Source organism: Mauremys mutica, chromosome 3 (assembly GCF_020497125.1).
Source record: "Mauremys mutica isolate MM-2020 ecotype Southern chromosome 3, ASM2049712v1, whole genome shotgun sequence".
Lineage (NCBI taxonomy): Eukaryota > Metazoa > Chordata > Testudines > Geoemydidae > Mauremys > Mauremys mutica.
Window position 1 is genome coordinate 12819752 of NC_059074.1, and position 22958 is coordinate 12842709.

Genomic DNA, 22958 nt, shown 5'->3' on the forward strand with positions numbered 1-22958 from the left:
AGCTTTGTGTCATCTGTACATTTCATCATTATGCTCTCTATTCCGACAGTCATGTCATGAATAAAGATGTAAATCCACAATGGATGCAGAATAGATCCAGGTGGAATCCCACTTGAGTCCTCCCTCCAATCTGATATCATTCCATTTAATAATTACTCCATGTTTGCGGTTGTTTAACCAATTTTGTATCCATTTAAAGATAGTTCTGGTAAGCCCACATTTCTCCAGTTTCTCCAGTGGTTTATAGATTAAGAAACAGGCTTTTCTCTCCAGACTAGTCATTGATTTATACTTTGAAAAGAACAACAGCCAGATATAAAAAGAGATGAATGACTGGCATGCCCTTTTTAACAGCCGAGGCTGCTGACCAAAAACATGTCTTGCTGCGTGAAGATAAACCTGGCCCTTTGAAATCATCCTCACAGCAAAGGAAGGTTATGTTGTGTTCGGCCTCTGATGATTTAGTAGCGGTCATCTCAGAAAATACCAATTTAGATGAATATGAAAAGGGTAAACTGTACATTGATGTGCTTCAAAGACACCTAGTGTACACAAGCCAGAGTGATAAGACAAAGGGAAAATAAATCTGTTTCTACCAGAGCAGGAACAAACCGTGACTGCCATCCCTCTAGAAACCACCAAGAATTCTGACTTTGTTGCTCAGGAGGTGTTGGATACCGTGAATTAATGCCATAAGTAAAATACACTTGTACTGATCAATAAACCAGGCCAGCATAAAACATATTTCTGAATGGAATGATAGCCCTGAAACTCAGTACAATTTGAAGAGGGCAGTGGGAGGAATTCTTAAAGGAATCACATGCCATAGATGTCTTTCAGTCACATGCCACATGTAATACTCTCAGGGAGTGGAATTTATGGTGGCTGGTAGGTGGGGCCTCATGGGTTAGGAAGTGAGATCAATGTGTGAGTGACAGTAAACACCTCTACTACTGCCTTGAAGTTCCTTACCTTCACTAGATAAAAATGGGTGTATTTAATATGGTAAATTACAAGTTAATCTTCTTGTATAGATAAGGCAGTTGTACTTCATAAATACTTGTTAGCTGGTTGAACCACACTCTCATTGGCAAAGAGTGGGAGGAAGAGTTCTTAGACTGGGTCACATGACAACTCTTGCTTCCAGTTACATGTCAATCTCCACCCTGGAACTTTCCCTAATGGTCAAACTCCCTCTTGTGACAGGTCTATCGGTCACCCAACAGATTAGAGACAGGCATAGAATCCAGGTCTCCTATGTCACAGTCCGCTGCTATAACCACTACACTGCACTGTCTTTTCTGTTAATTTATTAATGCCTTTTCTGACACAATGCCTTTTCCAAATAAGGACAAGCCCCTCTAGGGCTGGTCCCTGGGGAGGTCATGGTAAGGGCTGTGAGGGAGAGCTGGGAGCAAGGCAGGGGGCAGCCAAGACACTTGCCTGATCCCGGTACTCTTCCCCTGCCAAAGTTCAAGTTCTGATACATGGAATGGAGGCATTTCTTGGATTCTTTAAAAAAGTGAGAATAAATTATAGAATAATAATAAATATGGAATAAAATATAGAATAATAAATAGAGAATAAATTATTACAATGTAACATATTAATTGTCCCTTTTAATAGAGGGTGACAAATATTGCTCAATATTACTCTTCCATTTCATATACCTCTTCCCTGGTGCAATCTGGAGCATTAAGACAAAAACTTCAAAGAGAAGGTAAAATACCTAAATGGCTTAAGTTCAGCTGAGTGCTTGGTCTGACTAGAGCAGTGGTTCCCAAACTAGGGGCGCCGCTTGTTCAGGGAAGGCCCCTGGCAGGCTGGGCTGGTTTGTTTACCTGCCGCAGATTCGGCCGATTGCAGCTCCCATTGGCCGTGGTCCACTGTTCTCAGCCAGTGGGGGCTGCAGGAAGTGGCGCGGGCTGAGGGACATGCTGACCACCCTTCCCACAGTCACCATTGGCATGAAGAGGCAAACCGCGGTCAGTGGGAGCTGTGATTGGCTGAACCTGTGCACATGGCAGTTAAACAAACTGGTCTGGCCTGCCAGGGGCTTTCCCTGAACAAACGGCACCCCTAGTTTGGGAACCAATGGTCTAGAGGGAAGAGGTACTAAGACAGAGAGGAGACAGAGAGTCCTTGTATTATAGAGAAACAACGAGGAGTTCAGTGGCACCTAAAAGACTAACAGGTTTCAGACACCATCAACTCAGGTTTGAATAGAGACTGGGAATGGCTGAGCCATTACACAAATTGAATCTATTTCCCCATGTTGAGTATCCTCACACCTTGCTGTAAAAATGTCTGAAATGGGCCATCTTGATTATCACTTCAATAGCTTTTTTCTCCTGCTGATTATAGCTCATCTTAATTAATTAGCCTCTTAGAGTGGGTAGGACAACCCCCACCTTTTCATGTTCTCTGTATGTACATATATCTCCTTGCTATATGTTCCATTCTATGCATCCGATAAAGTGGGCTGTAACCCACGGAAGCTTATGCTCAAATAAATGTGTTAGTCTCTAAGGTGCCACAAGTACTCCTGTTCTTTTGAAAGATTAACAAATCCCCACTTCTTCAGTTGCATGTATTATAGAGGTGCAGCAGTCCCATTATAGTTAAGGTTACATCATGATTTCTGTTTAAAGGTCAGCCTTTCTAAGTCCTCTGAAATCAACTTGGTTAGTCAAATTCCTTTGAAATTTGGTGTGCATCATTGTGGTGCAGGGTGTTGGGACGGTGTCAAATTATGAATTATTGTGAATGATATGAATGAATGTGGTAAGCATGAGTTTGGTGTTGCTTGGGATGTCTGAATTGGCTAAAGGATTCTGTGAAGAGGATTCTCTTAGCATCAGACAGTTGGTATGGAAATTTACTAAGAGTGCTGAGATTGCACTTAAAAAGTTAATTTGTGTGTATGCTTCAACCTGGAATTTTGGAATATACCAGCTGGAGGCCAGCTCACTAAGTAAAGAAAATGCAAAAACACACCATCAGTGAGCTTGGTACAGGCTGATTCAGGTCAAAATGACCCCTCTGGATGTCGTCATGCTAAGAGTTCAAGTGAATGATTGATGAGAGGGTACACGTGAATTGATCTTTGATCTCTCTCCATTTTGCAGTCCCATCTGAAATATTAATTAAAGAAAACCAATAATGAAACACCCACAGGGCATATTTCTGGGACATGTGACTCCTTTGAGAACAAAAGGTATAAATGCTAAGCAGAAGAAATTAGTTAGTTTCCCATTTAACATCTGAAGAGGTCCATGGTTCTGTGAGACAGAAGGCCACGGGGTAACCAATACCCTGCTACGAGGGACTTTTGTGGGACTTTTGAACCAGAGGGCCTCCAGGTAACCAAGATCTTGCTTCAGGGGACATTTGACTGACCAAGTACCCGAGAGGGGAGAAGAAGAGAAGAAAAGAAGTCTCCATCTAGGACTGGTAGCTATACCTGCTTTGTTTGCTAACCAGGATATTGTGTAAGGCCAACATAGGGCTCGTCTATGGCGGGTAGTGATCGATCTATTGGGGATCGATTTATCACGTCTAGTGTAGATGCAATAAAATTGATCCCCGGTCGCTCTGCCGTCGACTCTGGAACTCCACCATGGCAAGAGGCGGAAACGGAGTCAACGGGGAAACAGCAGCAGTTGACTCACCACCATCCTCACGGCCAGATAAATCGACCTAAGATACACCAACTTCAGCTATGCTAGTTGCATAACTGAAGTTGCGTATATTAGGTTGACCCTCCTCACTAGTGTAGACAAGCCATAGTTACTTAGGGTTTATGCTTGGGAATTGAGGCTTGTTAGAGAGATTATATTACCTTTACTGCTTGTGTGATTTTTTCTCAAATAAATTACTGTGCATTAAGTATACTATTTCTGAATTTTCACTGGTACCGGTAACAATCTGCCCAGCTGTGGGCCATTAAAGATCCATTTCAATACAGGGTAGGGTTAGTAACCCAAATGTGGGGTAATTTTGAGCTAGGAGTTCCATAAATGTAACCCCCACACCCTCAAAAATAGCTATTAAAAATAAATAAAAAACATTTCTAGGGATATGTTTTGCGCAGAGCAACAGATAGAACTATTGATGTGATGAGGGTCAAAATGGTCTCAATCTCTTGAGTTTTATGGAAGGAAATTCATGGCTCCTACTACATCTTTGGGAGACCTAAATTGAGAACGGGGAGTGGTGTCTGAGCCTCTTTCGTTTTCCACTGTGTGTGTGTGCCAATATCAAGGAGGCTTGTGCCTGATTTTCAGGCATTTGAGATTGGCTCAACATAGTGTTCTGCAGGGGGATGACATACTACCAAGCAACATTAACTCTTCATTAACGCAGGTTCTTTACCATTAAATTCATAGGTCTTTGGGGACTGTAATAAGATGAACTGCAGACATTTGTTTGATGCAAGTGATGTTAATCAGATGTTGGCTGCAATCTGTTAATTAAAATTCCTGAAACATTTCAGGGAAATATAATTGAAAAGTCCCTGCCTGGAGGAAGTTGCACATGTTAAAATCTATTGTGTGGTCCAATGCCCCCTGAAATCAGCAGTGAAGCTCCCATTGACTTCATTAGGCTTTGGCAGAGATAGGAATTTCAGGAAACAGGTCTTTGTGGGGAGAGGCTTGGCAGCAAGGTGTGTGCTTGTGAAAAAATTGTATCAATTTCCTATGTGTATTTAGGGTGTTTTCCTATGTTTATGCATCCAAACCTAGGGGAGGGAGGAAGATTGCCGCAAACAGGGGTGTGGAGGGATAGGAGGGGGGAAAAGGGGAGCTACTGAGACTGGGGTAGGGCCCGCCAGCTCCAGAGCGGGAAATGGGGTGTCAGCAGTTCCTACCTGCTCCCTGGCCTGATCCTAGGCACTGCCATGGCCTATCCTCCCTTCCAAGTCCTGCTATTGCTTCCATGGCACCCAACCCCCTGCACATATGTGAGTTTTCTTAAGGGCACAGCTCCCACAGGACTTCCATTGCGGGAGATTAGTCCTCCCACCAACCACACATACCACCACCCCAGTGCAAACCCTTTACAGAGTGGTGTCAGAGCCTTAGAAATGGAAAATAATGATAGTGGAAATACTCTCCGAAGTGCAGAGTTTGTTTGATTTCTGTAAATCTAAACTGAGGAATTTTACAATTTTTGCCTGGAAGAAGAAAACAAAATCTCACTCTACTTTTCTTGGGTTGTCTTTGGTTTTCTTGCTGTAACAACCAGCAGCCTTAAAATATGAGGGAAAAGTACAGACTCAAAATGTTGATGCTTTGGATTTGTGAGAGCCAATGGCCCCTGCAGATACTAAGCGACTTTTCAGGATTTGTCTCATTCAAACTATTGAGAGAGGAGAGAATGAGAAGTGACTGGGCAGGGACCCTGAAGAACTGAAGAACATTTTCCTACACCTCATTGATCCTACTCAGATCCTCCAGTGAGCATGGAGAGGTCCAGCTCCTTTATAGAAGCCATAAATTACTAATCCTGATAATGGTTAGTTTTTCACTTAGTGACGGAGACCTGCTAATTTTTAAGGGCTAGACTCTGACCCACTTACATGGCGTCATGCCGTACCCCAACTCCATCCCTAATGATTTCAGTGTCACCGTTCACAGAACAAGAACTACTCCGTGTGAGGGAGGGTGGCAGAATCTGGCCGTATGTCTAGTCATTGTGCACCATGTGCTTCTTGTGCTGCCGTTAGAGCTCTGGGATCAATCCTGGCAAGCCTTACCCTGTCCAAAGCAGAGTGGTTGACGTTAACCATCACATTCATATCCTCCATATCCCAGCTTATTATTGTATGAGCCTGCAGTGACACTGCCTGGTGCAATGAGACACTGACTGGTTGTTAGGAACAGAACTGTAATTATCAAATAAAAATAAAAATTAAAAGCATGTAAATAATACATGACAAATAAATACTCACTGCAAGCTTCCTAGAAAGGTATCAGCTTCTTCTATGGTCACAGGGCTGGTTGCAGGAAAGTGTTTGCAAACCTCAGAAAGACTCTAATGTGAGTTGATTTCTGATGTGTGACATGCTTTTCATTTTTATTTGGTAATTACAGGGTCAAAATTATGGTTAATTCATGTATGGAAGAACTTCCACCTTCCCTGAGGGAAGATGTTAATGGGTGTCATGCATTTCCATTATTAATTTATCATAATTATGTCAGCTCTATTAGTTGAGAATGCCCAACGCTGGGTATCTGCCAATCTAATTAAATCTTGGCGTGTCAGGATCTGCCTCTGTGTGGAAATGGAGCTGTGTTGAGAGCTGCTCAAAAGACAGGTGGCTGCTAACTTGATTAGGTGTGGGGAAGGGGCAGGGGGCGGGGTGTTCTAAACAACTTGCAAGTTTTCTTTACTTAAGTCAAAGTCCAGTATTTTGTTAAGGAAATCCAAATTGGTATCTGGGGACTCTTTAAAACACAGCTAGAGAAACCTGCAACATTCAGGCCAATTAACCCACCTCTCCCTCTCTTTTTTTTTCTAAACACACATACACACACACACACACCATAGCTCTCCTCCTCACAGGAGGCCCAGGTTCTTTCATCCAAATTCTTTGTGCTGTGGTAAGTTCATTGGATTTTTATGCCTTCTGATATCTCAGGTAAACAGCCGTTCTCATGCCATAGGACCAGATGAATCATAGAATCATAGAACTTAAGATTAGAAGGGACCATTATGATCATCTAGTCTGACCTCCCGTGAAATGCAGGCCACAAAAGCTGACCCACCCACTCTTGAAATAATTCTCTCCCTTGACTCAGCTGTTGAAGTCCCCAAATCCTGGTTTAAAGACTTCAAGTAGCATGTAATCGTCCAGCAAGCGGCCCCTGCCCCATGCTGCGGAGGAAGGCGAAAAACCTCCAGGGCCACTGCCAATCTACCCTGGAGGAAAATTCCTTCCCGACCCCAAATATGGCGATCAGCTGAACCACGAGCATGCGGGCAAGACTCTCCAGCCAGACACTCGGGGAAAAAGACTTTCAATATCCCAACATTGACCCTCGGTACTAATTACCAGTGGCGGCACGTTATTGACCTATTGACTAAATAGTGTTATCCTATCAAACCATTCCCTCCATAAACTTATCAAGCTTAAACTTAAAGCCAGAGAGGTCCTTCGCCCCCACTGTTTCCCTCGGTAGGCTGTTCCAGAATTTCACTCCCCTGATGGTTAGAAACCTTCGTCTAATTTCAAGCCTAAACTTCCCGACTGCCAATTTATATCCATTTGTTCTCGTGTCCACATTAGTACTGAGCTGAAATAATTCCTCTCCCTCCCTGGTATTTATCCCTCTGATATATTTAAAGAGAGCAATCATATCTCCTCTCAACCTTCTTTTGGTTAAGGAAAACAAACCGAGCTCCTCAAGTCTCTTTTCATATGACAGGCTTTCATAGAATCATAGAATCATAGAATTCAAGATCAGAAGGGACCATTATGATCATCTAGTCTGACCTCCTGCAAGATGCAGGCCACATTAGCCGATCTACCCACTCTTTTAGCAAGCGACCCCTGCCCCATGCTTCGGAGGAAGGCGAAAAACCTCCAGGGACACTGCCAATCTGCCCTGGAGGAAAATTCCTTCCCGACCCCAAATATGGCGGTCAGCTGAACCCCGAGCATGCGGGCAAGACTCTCCAGCCATACCTCGGATCATTCTAGTGGCCCTTCTTTGTACCCGTTCCAGTTTGAATTCATCCTTCTTAAACATGGGAGACCAAAACTGCACACAGTACTCCAAATGAGGTCTCACCAATGCCTTGTATAACGGGACTAGCACCTCCTTATCTCTACTAGAAATACCTCGCCTAATGCAGCCCAAGACCACATTAGCTTTTTTAATGGCCACATCACATTGCCGACTCATAGTCATCCTGCGATCAACCAGGACTCCGAGGTCCTTCTCCTCTTCCGTTACTTCCAACTGGTGCGTCCCCAGCTTATAACTAAAATTCCTGTTAGTCATCCCTAAATGCATAACCTTACACTTCTCACTATTGAATTTCATCCTATTACTAATACTCCAGTTTACAAGGTCATCCAAATCTCCCTGGAGGATATCCCGATCCTTCTCCGAATTGGCAATACCTCCCAACTTCATGTCATCCGCAAACTTTATCAGCCCACTCCTACTTTTGGTTCCGAGGTCAGTGATAAATAGATTGAATAAGATCGGACCCAAAACTGAACCTTGAGGAACTCCACTGGTAACCTCCCTCCAACCCGACAGATCACCTTTCAATACGACCCGCTGCACTCTCCCCTTTAACCAGTTCCTTATCCACCTCTGGATTTTCATTTCAATCCCCATCTTTTCCAATATAACCAGTAATTCTTCATGCGGTACCGTATCAAACGCCTTACTGAAATCAAGATATATTAGATCCACCGCATTTCCCTTGTCTAAAAAGTCTGTTACTTTCTCAAAGGAGGAGATCAGGTTGATTTGGCACGATCTACCTTTCGTAAAACCATGTTGTAATTTGTCCCAATTGCCATTGACTTCAAGGTCCGTAACTACTCTCTCCTTTAATATTTTTCCCATGACTTTGCACACTACAGATGTTAAACTAACAGGCCTGTAGTTACCCGGGTCACATTTTTCCCCTTCTTGAAAATAGGAACTATATTAGCTAATCTCCAGTCAAACGGTACAACCCCCGAGTTCAGAGATTCATTAAAAATTATCGCTAACGGGCTTGCAATTTCACTCGCCAATTCCTTTAATATTCTAGGATGAAGATTATCCGGGCCGCCTGATTTACTACCGTTAAGATGGATAAATACATACTATGTGTGTGTGCCACATGGATGACTTTGAAAAATACTTTATTTTTCCAGAGTGTGAGTCTAGTTCTGAGCAGGCATGTCTAGTCATGGAAGGGTGCATTGGTAAAAGGGGGCATCTTCAAGGGTACACAGCAGTAGAGGTGTAAACAGACTGGGGGTCAGGGTTTGGGAGATAAACAGATGGTTGCTAAAAAGTTATGGGCCAGTGTCATTGTAATTTTTTTTTAAAAGGCTAAAGTGGTGCTGAAGAAAGAAATGACAAAACGAGATGCCCATTAGTGGAGACTCTCAATCTGTCATGTCTAAAAATGAGGAGGCTGGATCTGATCCTGAGCTCCTGGGGGGGGGGTGACTCTCACATAGAGTCTGATTTAGAACATTCCCCAGAAGGCTCTGTAGAGGGGTTCTCATCTATTCATGATGACCCTTGCGGTTGGCCCTGGAAAGCTGACTCTCAAATAATGTCTGATATAGACGACACACCTGATGATTCTGTGGAGGAACTATCAAACACGCCTGAAAATGCAGATCCTCACACAGATGTGTATGTGGAGCGAGTGAGAAGCTGGCGATGGGAATTACTTAGATTTAGAAGCACTACCCAATTGCAAGTCATCCTAATTATCTTCCAGTGCACAACTTTACCATAGCTTGAACACTACAGAATTGTCTGTAGTTTTGTGCGTATTCAGTGGCAGGCTCTAAGAAGGAAACAGATTGATTTAATTAAACAGGGGTGCTGGGTCCCAGCTTTCAGAGTTCAAGTACCACAGCTCTGTGCGTGGGTGTCCTTAGCCCCTAGCATCTTACATTTAAGGGATGGAAAGCAGCTCATGAAAGTGATGCAGCAGGCAGTATCATAACTGCTAACTGACTGAGTACAATTGAAGCAGTTCAGCACAGGACTGGATAAGCACCACTTTTAGAATTAGAAAGAGTTAAATAAATCCCTTCTGTTTTGGAATGTGTGATAGTTTGTAAGACTGCAGATGTCCTTGTGAAGACTCAGTGCTCAGGAATATCTTTCAGGATACTTAAGGTTGAATATTTTTAAAATGGAGGGAGGTTGTACTTTGACAAAAGTATCCATTACCCTCAGATCTGAGCCCAATAGCTAAACCAATATATTGCCATTTCTGCACATACCATTTCACCCCAGATCATGTAATTTCTATGAACAAAGCCAAGCACATAGTATGGCAGATTTTTTCCTGTTAAAGTGTTGCTAAAACATTGAAACAAGGGTAAGCCATATTTAGGGCCCTACCAAATGCATGGTTATCAAAAATGCATCACGGACCATGAAATATGGTCTCCCCCATGAAATCTGCCTATTGTAGGGGAGTCACGGTACTGCTACCCTTACTTCTGTGCTGCCTTTAGAGCTGGACAACTGGAGAATGGAAGCTACTAAGCAGGCACCTAGCTTTGAAAGCAGGGCCACGGCCAGAAGCAAGGCAAAAGTGAGGGAGGCATGGTATGGGGGCGGGGGGTTGTCACTTTGGGGATGGGCAAGGCTGGTCTCATGGGTGGGTGATGTGAGCTACCACCCACGGTGCTGTGGTGAGAGGGGTACCGTGGTCACCCCCCCACACACAGCCAACCCAAGGTCCCTTTAACTCCGAGCACTGGGCTCAGAGCCAGGGAGGGACAGGGCTGGGGGCACCATGGCTGGGGGCTCCTATCTTCTGCCAGTCTCCAGCTGCTAGTCCTGGCCAGGCTGAGGAGGGATGGGACTTCCTCTTACTCAGGATGGGCTCCTCCTGGGGCTGGGAAAGACCCACCTCAGGGAACATCTTCTGGCTGCAGGAAGCATTGTGGCTGCTGACTGGGAGCCCAGCTCTGAAGGCAGTGCTGCCACCAGCAGCAGTGTAGAAGTAAGGGTGTCAATACCCTGACCCCCACAATAGCCTTGTGACCACCCCCCCACAACTGCCTTTTAAGGTTGGGACCCCCACAGTTACAACACCATGACATTTCAGATTTAAATATCTGAAACCATGAAATGTAAGATATTTAAAATTCTACGACCGTTAAATTTACCAAAATGGACCATACATTTGGTACAGCATTAGCTATATTAGAGGTTTGGGATTTATTTCCAGCTTGAGTAAACTCTCAGCAAAGCATGAAATGTGGGTTTACAATGCAGAGTGTGAAGGGAACAGAACTGCTAACACTATTCAGCGGAGGAAGTTAGACTTTAATTCATGATCTCCAGATTCCCATCTTTCCCATCTTTCCTGGGTGCTGGCTGGTAAGTCTTGCCCACGTGCTCAGGGTTTAACTGATCGCCATATTTGGGGTTGAGAAGGAATTTTCCTCCAGGGGAGATTGGCAGAGGCCCTGGAGGTTTTTTGCCTTCCTCTGTAGCATGGGGCATGGGTCACTTGCTGGAAGATTCTCTGCACCTTGAGGTCTTTAAACCATGATTTGAAGACGTCAGTAACTCAGACATAGGTTAGGGGTTTGTTACAGGAATGGGTGGGTGAGATTCTGTGGCCTGCATTGTTCAGGAGGTTAGACGAGATGACTATAATGGTCCCTTTTGACCTTAAGTCTATGAGTCTATGAAAGAAAATATTTTAAAGGAGCAAGGATAGCAGTGGAGGTTTCATTTTGTCTGGGTCCCATCCAGATATTAATTTCTGTGTGCTAGGCAGAATCAAGAGCATGCTCAGTGTAAAGAGAATGTTGGGGGTTTAGTAGCAAACCTCCAACAAGAGGAAAAATTCAGTCATGTCTGAACCTTCCCAATCCCAGGACTATTTCTCCATCAAAGTTCACCAAAATGCTTACTACAGTCAAAGAGATGCTGTCCTTTGACTTCAATAGGCTATGGACCAGACCAGGCGTATTTGCAAGGTATATATAATCAGAGTGTGGGGTGTATGGGATTGTCAGGGAGGGGTAGTACCTCTGATGGGGGAGCAGTCGTACTCCTAGGAGTAGCTCATCCACTTTGGTCCCCACTTGACACCCAGCTCTCACCTGTGGCCCCAAGTAGCTGTCAGCATGCGACAGCGGCCACACCCTGGAAACCGTCTCGACTGGCGGGCTAAACCAGGTGAGGGTAGCTGATGAGTCTGAGACCCTCGGTGAGTTAGGGCCTGTCTACCCATTGCATGCGAAGGCTGGATCCGGCTGACTGAGGAAACCTGGTTCAACGGTCAGGAAGGCAGTGACAGCAAGCGTTGTGGAACGCTCAAGAGCACGACAAGACACGTAGGCGTCCTGGTCATCCACTGCGCCCTGCTCTATCTCCAGCCGTCTCGACTCTTGTCCTGCCACTGGATACAGATAGGAACTGGGAAGAGAGAGTGAGGTTGACGTCGCACAACTCTCCCTCACTTTAATCCAATTTACGCGCAAGTCTCATCATCATATCATATCACATCATATCAAGTCCTGTGGCGATGGGCAAGCGACGAAGCAGCAGGTGTGGATACACTGGGAGCTGTAGCCATGGACCTGCACACTGGTGGCTTAGGTATAATGGTCGTTCCTCACTGACCAAAGCAGCAATGGAGATTGGCGTCTTCTTGAGTGACTGAGCAGCCCTATTCAGGATTGCACTGCTCACCTCCGTAGAGTGTAGCTTACAACTCACAAGGCAAGGACTTGTGAGTTGTAAGGAAGATACAGAAAATATGGTAAAGAAAATGTGGAATTTGTTAGTATTATTAATGCCATACTCATCTATGGATAGGCCGGAATACTGGGCATAACTTAGGCCAAAGCCTTTAAACCTCATCAGCTAGCAGAGACTGCTTCTGATTCTATCTCTTTTTTTGCCCATATTATATGTTTTACACCTATATGTTCATAACAGAGATACAGGCTATGTCTACACTGCCGCAGTAAGTCGACCTACGCTACGCAACTCCAGCTATGTGAATAATGTAGCTGGAGTCAACGAACCTTAGGTTGAGTTACTGTGGGGTCTACACTGAGGGGGGTTGATGGGAGAAAATCTCCCATCGACTTACCTTACTCTTCTCATCAGGGGGGTAGAGTACAGGGATCGACTGGAGAATGATCTGCAGTCAATTTGGCGGGTCTTTACTAGACCCACTAAATTGACCGCTGATGGATTGATCTCAGAGCATCAATCCCCGCTGTAGTGTAGACCGGCTCACAGTAGATTAAGCTCTTATTTGCTATGCCAGTATAATTTATAATTTTATGAGAGGGAGAAGAGACATATAAAAAAAAGTGTCAACTACAATTTAAGAAACTATATAGGCATTTGAAAGCCATGTTGAGGATTCTGTAACAGAGGCCTAGGTTTATTCATTGATTTATTTTTTTTAATTAGTAATCTACAAATTCCATTATCTGTTACACACATTATTGGTGGTAAGTCAAGCAAATCGGTTAAATGCTTTATGTTGCTGTATGAGCTGTGAAACAAGGACCCAATCATAAAGGAACATGAAAGACCTTGTTATGTTGACTCAAGATCCTGCAGTGATGCAGATTATCATGCTCAATGGCCAAGTAAAAGAAAACATTGGCACAAGAACAAAGGCGTATAACGTATCTATGAACAGTACTTGGTCCTGCTAGTGAAGGCAGGGGGCTGGACTCGATGACCTTTCAAGGTCCCTTCCAGTTCTAGGAGATTGGTATATCTCCAATTATTACTTATTATTACTAACAAACTCAGGCTGCAAATTAGAGGAAAGTTGTAACCATGAGAGGAGCGAGGTTCTGGAATAGCCTCCCAATAGGAGTTGTGGATGCAAACAACTTATTTGATTTTAAGAAAGAGCTGGACAAATTTATGAGTGTGATTGTCTGATCTTTTATTTTCTTTTTTCTTGTTGGTAGAGAGCAGAATTCAAGAGCTCTGGGGCTGACTTCAGTTTCATGGCTTACTTATCTAAAAACTCATGCTTCAGGGTTTCAGCTGGCCACCCACACCAGCCAAGAAGGGATTCCACTCCGCTCCTGGCAGTGCATTTTGAGACTTTTTTTTTTGGTCTCTTTCCTCTGATGCATCAGAAATGACCATGGCTGGAGATGACACATTTGATGGTGTGGGCCAGGACTCTGAGGTGGCACTGAACATTTTCAGTCCCCGGGGCTTGGCTGTCTGGTCCTTGCTCACATGCTTAGGCTTTTACTGATTGCCAAAAGTGGGGTTTGGGAAGGAATTTTCCCTCAGACCAGACTGGCAGTGACTTTGTGGGTGGTGGGGCTGCCTTCCTCTGCAGTGTGTGAGTGCAGGGTATGGGATGCAGAACATATGGGTTATTGGATTTATTGGGCAGCTGCTGGGCAGTGTTGGGGCCTGTGATATACAGAAGGTCAGACTAGATTTTTCTTGTGTCTGGAGCAGTTCACTCGTCCCCACCTGTGACACCCACACTCTCCAGCCTCTCCCAAAGCTAGGCATGGATGTCAGTGTGACAATTAGGTGCCAGTTAAGGCAGATCCTTGGGTTCAAGTCAGCATATTTCATACGCAGAGAGACAATTGAAATAGAAGCATTGACTGGAAGATGAGCGGGCCAGCTCACTGTCCTGTCACAGCTCCTCATTGTCCGGTTGATGCCCTCCTCCCCATGGATTCTCATTCTTGGTCCCTTCCCTCAGCATTTTGTATTTGGTGCCTCCAAGTGGTTGGAAACGGGGTGGAGGAAGGAAGAGAAGTAGATGACTGGGAGGGAGCTTCCAAAGGGATTGTGAAACTTTGTGGGGGTTGTATTTTGTAGGCTCTGGTCCCTGGTTACAAGGAGTCCACCAGGGAATGATGAGATTTCAAACTCCTTGATAGAATCCTTAGAAATGTTCTTACATTTTCTTGACTGCAGTTTAAGCCCAATCACTTCATATTCTCTTCTTCCTTAGAGAATGAGGCAAATCCTGAGAAGTGCTACACACTTGCAAGTGCCATTGGCTTACACATGTTTGATACATCAACATTTTATGTCTCTACTTTAGACAGTTATCTTTAAGACTGATGCTTGTTATTGGGGGAATTGAAAGGGAAAATGTGTGTTTTTCTCCCATCACTAACTGCAAAATTCAGTTTATATATTGTGATACAGGAGGGCCAGGGAGCAGTGGGAGAGTGGGAGAGGGGAAGTATATAAGCCCTAGGCTAATTAAGGTGTGGTTCCCTGAAGACTAGGGTGGGTTGCTACTCATTAATTGGAGCACCTGTAGTCAGTTAAGGCCCTGTTTGCAACCTAATAAAACCCCCTGCTTCAGGCAGTCAGGGGAGAAGGAGGAAGGAGAGAGGACTGGAGCTTGGAGGTGTGCTGTGAGACTTGGAAGATCAGAAAACCTGAGTAAGGGAGACCCTGCCCCAGCAGGGGAGGGAGACTCCCTCCCCCAGTGTCTAAGGACTGAAGATACCCCACCCAAGGGGGAAGAGGGTAAGGACCCGCAGGGGTTGAGAGGGGCTGGGACTCAGAGTGAGAAGCAAACCCAGACCCCTCCCTTGCTTCCCCCCTTTACCACCTTCCCAGGCCACTAGTGGAGCCCTTGGTGCCCCAAGAGCAGGGGCAAGGGGTAGCATCTTAGCCCCCCACCAAGAAAAGCGCACGACCCACCATACTACATCGGCCATCTTGTCACAATATACAGAAAAATACAGACCCCTTACATTCCTGGCACACAGCAATTTTATTCATGTTATTTCTCAATTTAAAAAGGACATTAACCTCTTTGAAATGGGTTATGATGCATTAAATTCAGAAATTTCCCTAAATACATATAAAATATTGTACAAAACAAATACACAGACCTTTCTTCCAATGCTTCCTAGGTTTTCCATAATTCCTATCTGCAATAGAGTCCTCATTTAAATTGAATAGGAGGCTTTCCATTTTTTCAAAGGGATTTCGACCAGACAACACACATTTGCTAGGTGTAAATATTCATATTGTAACTACCTCAAAGCAGGAATTTTTCAACTGTATTTCCCTGAAATTCTCCAGGAATTTTTATGGTGCTGTACAAATAATAATCATTATTATTAACAGGTTGTATCATAAACTTAACATATGTGACATTCTTCAAAACAAGATTTCAACAGATCCGCATTTCATAATTTCCGGCAGTCCATAAATAGAGTCTCACCGCCTCCTGTCTATCTTGGAGTCTCTTCTCTCCAGTGACGTTGAGTTCCCAACCAAACTTCAGCCATGAAGATATTTTATGTTCTTTTTGCTGTCTTCTTCTTGGTACTGCAAAGCTCTCCAGGTAATGAAATGAAGGGAGAATATAGAAGGACATTTGTGAGTCTGTACTAAGGTTTCCTCAAACTTTGTTTTATAATTTTTTCCAACTTTTTTTCTAAAGAACTCTAGTGTTTACATAGTTTGCAGCATATACTTGACATTTGATTGGACAATAGTCCTGGGATCAGAAAGACACCTTTAATGTGCCCTATAAAATCCATTCAGATTTATCTGAACTATGACCTGTAATAATATCCCCAAAATTTGACCAAGTGGAGTCCCACAGGGATTGATTCTTGCCATTATGCTAATCAACATTTTTCTCAAAGACCTGAAAGAAAACGTAAAATCGTCACCAATAAAGTTTCCAGGTGACAAAAATTAATGGACTGGTCACTGATACAGAGTGATTTGGATCACTTGGTTAGCGGCTCAGGAGCAACTGAACAGCTAAACATGAATGAATGGATCTAGGAACAAAGATGATTGGCCACAGTTACAGGATGAGTGACTTTATCCTGGGAAGCAGTAACCCTGAAAAGAGATTTTGGGGTTGTGGGTTGATAATCAGCTGAAAATGAGCTTCCAGTGCAATCCTGTTGCTAAAAGGGTTAATCCAATCCTTGGATGCATTAAGAGAGGAATCTGAAGTAGGAGTAGAGAGGTTATTTTGTTGTGACCATTTTTGGAATACTGTGTCCAGTTCTGGTGTCCGCTAGTCAAGAATGTGAATCTATCAGCAACGAACACGCTGTGAATCTATCAGAACTGAGCATGGGTTGCTTGGTATGCTTCAGCATGCCAAACAGAACTGAACATCTGTATGGGACACATACCACATGTGTCCTCTTCCTCTGGCTTAACCCAATGAAAAAACACTTTGGGCCAGGGGATTGTAAACTGGGCTGAGAATTGGAATCTAGCATTTTCTGCTAATTAGGGTGTTCTGTTTAGGTACTGTATTATTAGGCGTTGTCTCAGCCCCAATGACAGAATACACAGTCTGGGAATAGGAACCAAATCTCTGATGTGCCAGACCACTTTCCCAGTAATGTCATTTTGGGGATTCAACACGTCTGCTTAATTAACTCACTCTGTTCAATTCTTAGGGGCATGTCTTGAATGGGCACATAACTACAGACATTTATGTATTATCAAAGATCTAGTGAAAGGGGGCACAGGAAGATAATTGGGCTGACTTGGCCTTTAAACAGGAAACTCAGTTAATGGGAAATGCCTGTCATGCTGCAATCACAGCTCTTGTTTTCCCTGCTGTGTTAATGAAAATAAAGACTCTTTTTCTCTGTGCAGGATTCGCCCCGGATTCTCCCTCATACCCCGAAGCATGTACACGTGCTGGGGGCTTCTGCCACTTTAACTGTCCCTCACTTTCCACACCTATTGGAAGCTGCGGTTTTGTGGAGAGTTGTTGTAGATGGGGGTAAGTTCAAGATTTGACAGTGCAGACACTACTGTATAAACAGAATATTTTTCTCTCCGATTTCTATCACTGCTGTTTAGTAATCTTTGAAGCCAGAATATACATCACAATCCTGTGACATGGGGCAAAGGAAACTTTTTTGCTGCCCTAATTCTGGACTATCTGGGGCTCACATGATAGAGTAAAATTTCAGCTGCTTTACCCAGCCTGCCTATGTCCCGTCCACAGCCTGGAGCAGCCCAGAGTCTCCACAATGCTCAGTGCTACAAAGATTGTGCCTCTTAGACTTCATAACACCCAGCGCCAACCCAGGACAGTGCTTACAAGGAGAGTAGCACAGGGGCAATTCTGTGAGCCATTTATTGTGCATGTATTGCAGTTGGTCTCCCCCAACCCCTTTTAAAGCCTCTCTGTGTTGCCAGCTTGGCATCATATGAGCAGGGTCTATAAACAGACTCAGCCCTATGTCCACATTGTTGTTTCATTTAAGAATATGGAAAACAAAGAGGAAGGACAAAAGGAAACATCCCAGGAGAGAGCATGGGGGATGTGTCTCCTTTGTATCATTGTGCAACTCCTATGAGAACAAAATGGCGGCTCTTTAGAACTTTAAGGCTTAGTTTGCTAAAAAGAAATGTGTACAAGTTTTGAGCTATGTTACATGGTGTGTGCATGAGTATGGTCTGTCATATCTCAGTATAAAATGGTTGCTTCTATCACAGAAAAACTAGCCACATGTTCTGATTGATGTTTATACTTTTAAGCCTTTCATGATTTTTATATGTCAATCTCCCAATCACTGATGAGAGGATCCTATTTTCAACAAGTAGCTGAGGACAGATTTAACTATAGAATTTTCTTGGTAGCACTCAGCACGATGACAGCTGCCAGTCTGATTCCCTTATAACCCCTTCTTCTCACATGCTTGTCCTTTGCTGGACAGGTTTCCTTTCCAGATATCATTTTTGGATTTGAAAGGCCTGCTGTCCTTAGAGTGAGGGGAGTTGGTAGGACCTGTTGTGAGTCTCTCTGGCCAGAAAAAAGAGCAGGGAAGAGCAGACAGGCTGTTATTGACTAAAACAAACCAGGAAGAGGTCAGAGAAGAGCTGAGTAGAGGTGAATGTGGGAACCCTATGTGAAAACCGTCAAGGGATAGAAATGTTCACTCAGCCCCTGAGGCAGCATCTCTAGCGCAGGTAGGGTTTTTTTTTGTTTGTTTGTTTGCCCCAGATGGGTGAGGTTTTGGTTCACCTGGGGGCTAAACCACTCACTGAACAGGGGAAACTGTGGCACTCATCAAGTGTGATATCATCAAGGTAAGCGGCACCCTCACGGTGTGGAAATACACATAATTTTTAATAGTAAAAAAAGTATTTTGAAATCTCTCCATGAAAAAATGGCAGAACATTGAAACTCAGTTTGTGGCCTGGTCCTCACTACAAAATCCATCCAGAGTGACCCTGTGTGAAAAATTGGAAATGCAATAAATAAATTTAGAACATGTGAAAACTGCTGATTCAGCAAGTGGAGACAAGCATTATTGGAGCTGTCTTACAGAACTTCTGGGCACAGCCTTCAAATATGATGAGCTGCATTGAACATAGAGTTGCTCCTGTGTGTGTTTGTGGGATAGGGGCACTTTTGAGCACACCTGTGATGGCCGCCTTGCCTTCTTGCCCAGCTCTCTGTGGTTTGAACCAGAGCCTTCCAGAGCTAAAGGCTCCAGAGCTTGAACTAAAGAGCCAGCCTCTAGCAGGAAACTGTAACAGACTCAGTCTTCACAGAGGGGGATGTGTAACACACACTGATCAGTGGGTCACAAATGTGTATTGTCAAAAGCGCTCACTCTTTAATGCAATTGAATAAGCATCAGCGCACTTTAAGGATTTATGCAATTTTCAGTTCTTAAGGTAGCTGAATATATACTCGGAGCCTTTTCATTTCTCCTTTAGAATTCCGGAGTACTTACAAAACTTTCTGACTTCGGCATTAATATTGCACGGAATTTTTTTGTACTGGTTTAAACATGAAGTTTCCTAGAATAAAATTAATGTAGCTGCATTGTAGATCTGTAGCCCATTCCATCCCTGTTCTTCTTCTTACTTGCTGGATCTCTCCTTAAACTATGCAGGATGCCCAGCATGCTCAAATTAATGTCACAGCAAGGACAGGACTCAGAGAGGAAGTTGGGATGTGTAATCAGGTGCAGACTCACCCAGTGGCACCTCGTCCTGGTTGTCTCGGGAATTAGCTCACCAGTCATCAGAGCGCCCTCTGCAGGCCAGGTGTCCCACCTGTCGTTGGCCTCCATATCCCTCCCAGACCCTGGTGCCCTTGTCTTGGGTGCTGCCGCCCGGCAGTACCCCACTCTCTCTGGGTCTCCCCACCCAGGGGAACTCCCACTCCCTATCCCCACATCGCCTCAATCGTGGCTACCGCCAGTCACCATCTAGACCCCGCGCCCTGGGGTGGACTGCAGTCTATCAGCCAATCATTACAGGCAACAAGGGGTTTGGGCTGGCTTCCTTTACCCACCCTCAGGCTGCCCCTCTGCAACCCCAATACCTATGTGGGCCTAGGACCAGGCCCTGCAGCCTGGGGCGTTGCTGGCCTAGGGCTTCCCAGCCTCTAAGGCCTTTCCCCAGCCTGTCAAAGTTTCCTCCCCGACTCTGAACTTTAGGGTACAGATGTGGGGACCTGCATGGACCCTTCTAAGCTTAATTCCTATCTTAGATCTGGTAACACTGCCACTAGCCAGAGATTAGCGTCTGGCACACTTTCTGTTTCCCCAAAACCTTCCCTGGGGAACACAGATCCAAACTCCTTGGATCTTAAAACAAGGAGAAATTAACCATCCCCCCTCCTTTTTCCCCCCACCAATCCCTGGTGAGTTCAGACCTAATCCTCTTGGGTCTTAAAACAAGGAAAAATCAATCACGTTCTTAAAAAGAAAGCTTTTAATTAAAGAAAGAAAAGATAAACATTATCTCTGTAAAATTAGGATGGAAAATGCTTTACAGAGTACTCAGATTCATAGAGACCAGAGGGACCCCCCCACGCCCCGCAGCCTTAGATTAAAAGTTAAAGCAAACAGAGGTAAAAATCCTTCCAGCAAAAGAAACATTCACAAGCTGAGAAAACAAACATAAGACTAATCCGCCTTGCCTGGCTATTTCTTACAATTTTGAAACATGAAAGACTGATTCAGAAAGATTTGGAGAGCCTGGATGTACGTCTGGTCCCTCTTAGTCCCAAGAGCGAACAACAACAAAACAAAGAGCACAAACAAAGATTTCCCTCCACCAAGATTTGAAAGTATCTTGTCCCCTCATTGGTCCTCTGGTCAGGTGTCCACCAGGTTTACTTAGCTTCTTAACCCTTTACAGGTAAAAGAGAACTTAACCCTTAACTATCTGTTTATGACACACCCCCTAAGGCCTTTCCCCAGCCCTGCCTCACTCTAGGTCTGTCTCTCTCTCCAGTCAGAGTGAGACTGTCTGCTTTAGCTCCTGGCTCAAGCCTTTATAGGGCCAGCTGGGCCCTGATTGGGGCATGGTCCCAGCTGAGCCTGCTTCCTCCCAATCAGCCCAGGCATCTTGCCCTTCCACAGCCCTCCTCCAGGGCTGTTTTAAACCCCTCAGGGCAGGAGCGAGTAACCACCCCACTACAGGAGGGGTGAGAGAATTTCCCAGGCACTATGGGCTTGTCTACCCATAAATCGCTAAGTGGCACAACAACACCGCTACAGCTGAGCCAAAGCGCTTCAGTGAAGCTGCTGCCTGCACCAACGGGAGGGGTTCTCCCATCAGTGTAGGCACTGCACCTCCCCGAGAGGTGGTATGTATGTCAACGGGAGAATGCACCCATCAACCTTGCGCTGTTTTCACCAGGGGTTAGGTTGGTTTAACTCTGCTACTCAGGGAGTGTATTTTTCATACTCCTGAGTGACGTAGTTACATCAGCCAAATTACCTAATGTAGACCAGGCCTAAAACACCATAGAGGCAGTTTGGGGTAGGAAATGTGAAGATAGGACCTCCATGGTAACAACTGCACTGCTACTCACCTGGCCGCTTCACTGAGCATGTACAGAGATCATCATCAGGTAGGGAAATGCCATGTGAATAGGGTCAGGCTTTAGGCTGGCATGAGCCTGAAGACAGAATAGTCCAGGCATTCTTTAAGAATAATTTATTTATCCTATAATTAAATATTTATTGTTTTAGTTTTAGCAAAGGACAAAAGTGTGTTTTAAAGTAAAATTGTACATGGATATGAGTCACGTTCTGCATCTTATATATGTTTGGTTTTATTTTATATATATCTTAGAGATTGTCAACATTTTTAAAGTTCCCAACTTTGACTAAACCCCCAGTGGAATTTAAAATTTCAACTTCTTTTAAATGTTGATGAACATTTCGATGACAATTTTGTATCATATTTTCAGCGGCTTTACTATTTAATTTGATGAGATTCTCTTTTTTTTAATTACATGGAGGACTTTATTTTTTGAAGATTAATAGGAAGAACTTTTATAAGAAAATGAGAATCTGCCTCCTTTACTGGAGAGTTAGAGGTAAAGGGAAGGGAGATCCATGTTCAGATGTCAGGCATATTTACTTGGTAAATCAGGTAGGCACACAGTTCACATGTTTAAATATATCTGATTCTCTTCATTAAAACTCTGTTGAAGAATGTTGCAGTAGAGAAAATGAATCCCTTGCTCTGGAGTTAACCAGGAATATCTGCACACACTACTAAGTGATGGGGAAATTCCTGCTCTGCTTTTGATTTGACATGCAATGCCGTATTTTCCTTGTTTTAATGGATATAAACATAGAATGTGAGAGTTTCTTCCCTATTTGCAGCTCAGCTCGTGAGTGATGGTAGCAGAGACTGTCCATGCAGGATCTCTGGGAATCTGGCAGACGACACCTTGCTTCTAAAATCCTTGGATCCTTTTCATCTGGGCTGTGAAGTATCTCGTGAACTGAAAAAAAAATCCACAAAGGAGCCCTTGTATCACTCATAATAACTTTCCCTTCCCCTTTTAATGAAAGTAACTGGTTGTGGTGATTCACAGCAAACGGGCATGTGAGTGTTATGATTGAGGCACGCAGGGGCTGTTTTGCTATTTCTTTTCCATAAAAATGCCTTTCTTTTCTTTTTAAATTAAATCTAAATAAAATAAAAGGTCATTGTGATATGTTAAATCCACCAAGTGCTGTCCTTTGACGAGGGGACACACATTTGTATGTCTCAATGAGCTCACATGGATAAATCTTTATCTGTTCCTTCCTCCTTTAACAAATCTGTTTGGTTGGTGTTTTTGCCAGAGGCGTTGGGATCAGTCACAGCTTGCCTGCACATTGTGTAAGGCCCACTTCAGTGCCCCATAGCACTATTCACCCTCTCTCTGTTTCCCTTGTCTGTAAAACCTCTCCACCACCACAAGGTCCCCTTCTTGTCTCCCTGAGATTCCAGACATGGCCA

At 44.1% G+C, this 22958-nt stretch overlaps 1 long non-coding RNA gene across 1 annotated transcript; it reads left to right on the forward strand.

Annotated features, from left to right (window-relative positions):
- The first annotated feature begins 15841 nt into the window (after positions 1-15841).
- LOC123366082 lies at positions 15842-22437 on the forward strand. Its single transcript, XR_006577909.1, has 3 exons — positions 15842-16047; positions 17337-17466; positions 22334-22437. It is a non-coding gene; the product is annotated as an uncharacterized LOC123366082 (long non-coding RNA).
- Positions 22438-22958: the final 521 nt, after the last annotated feature.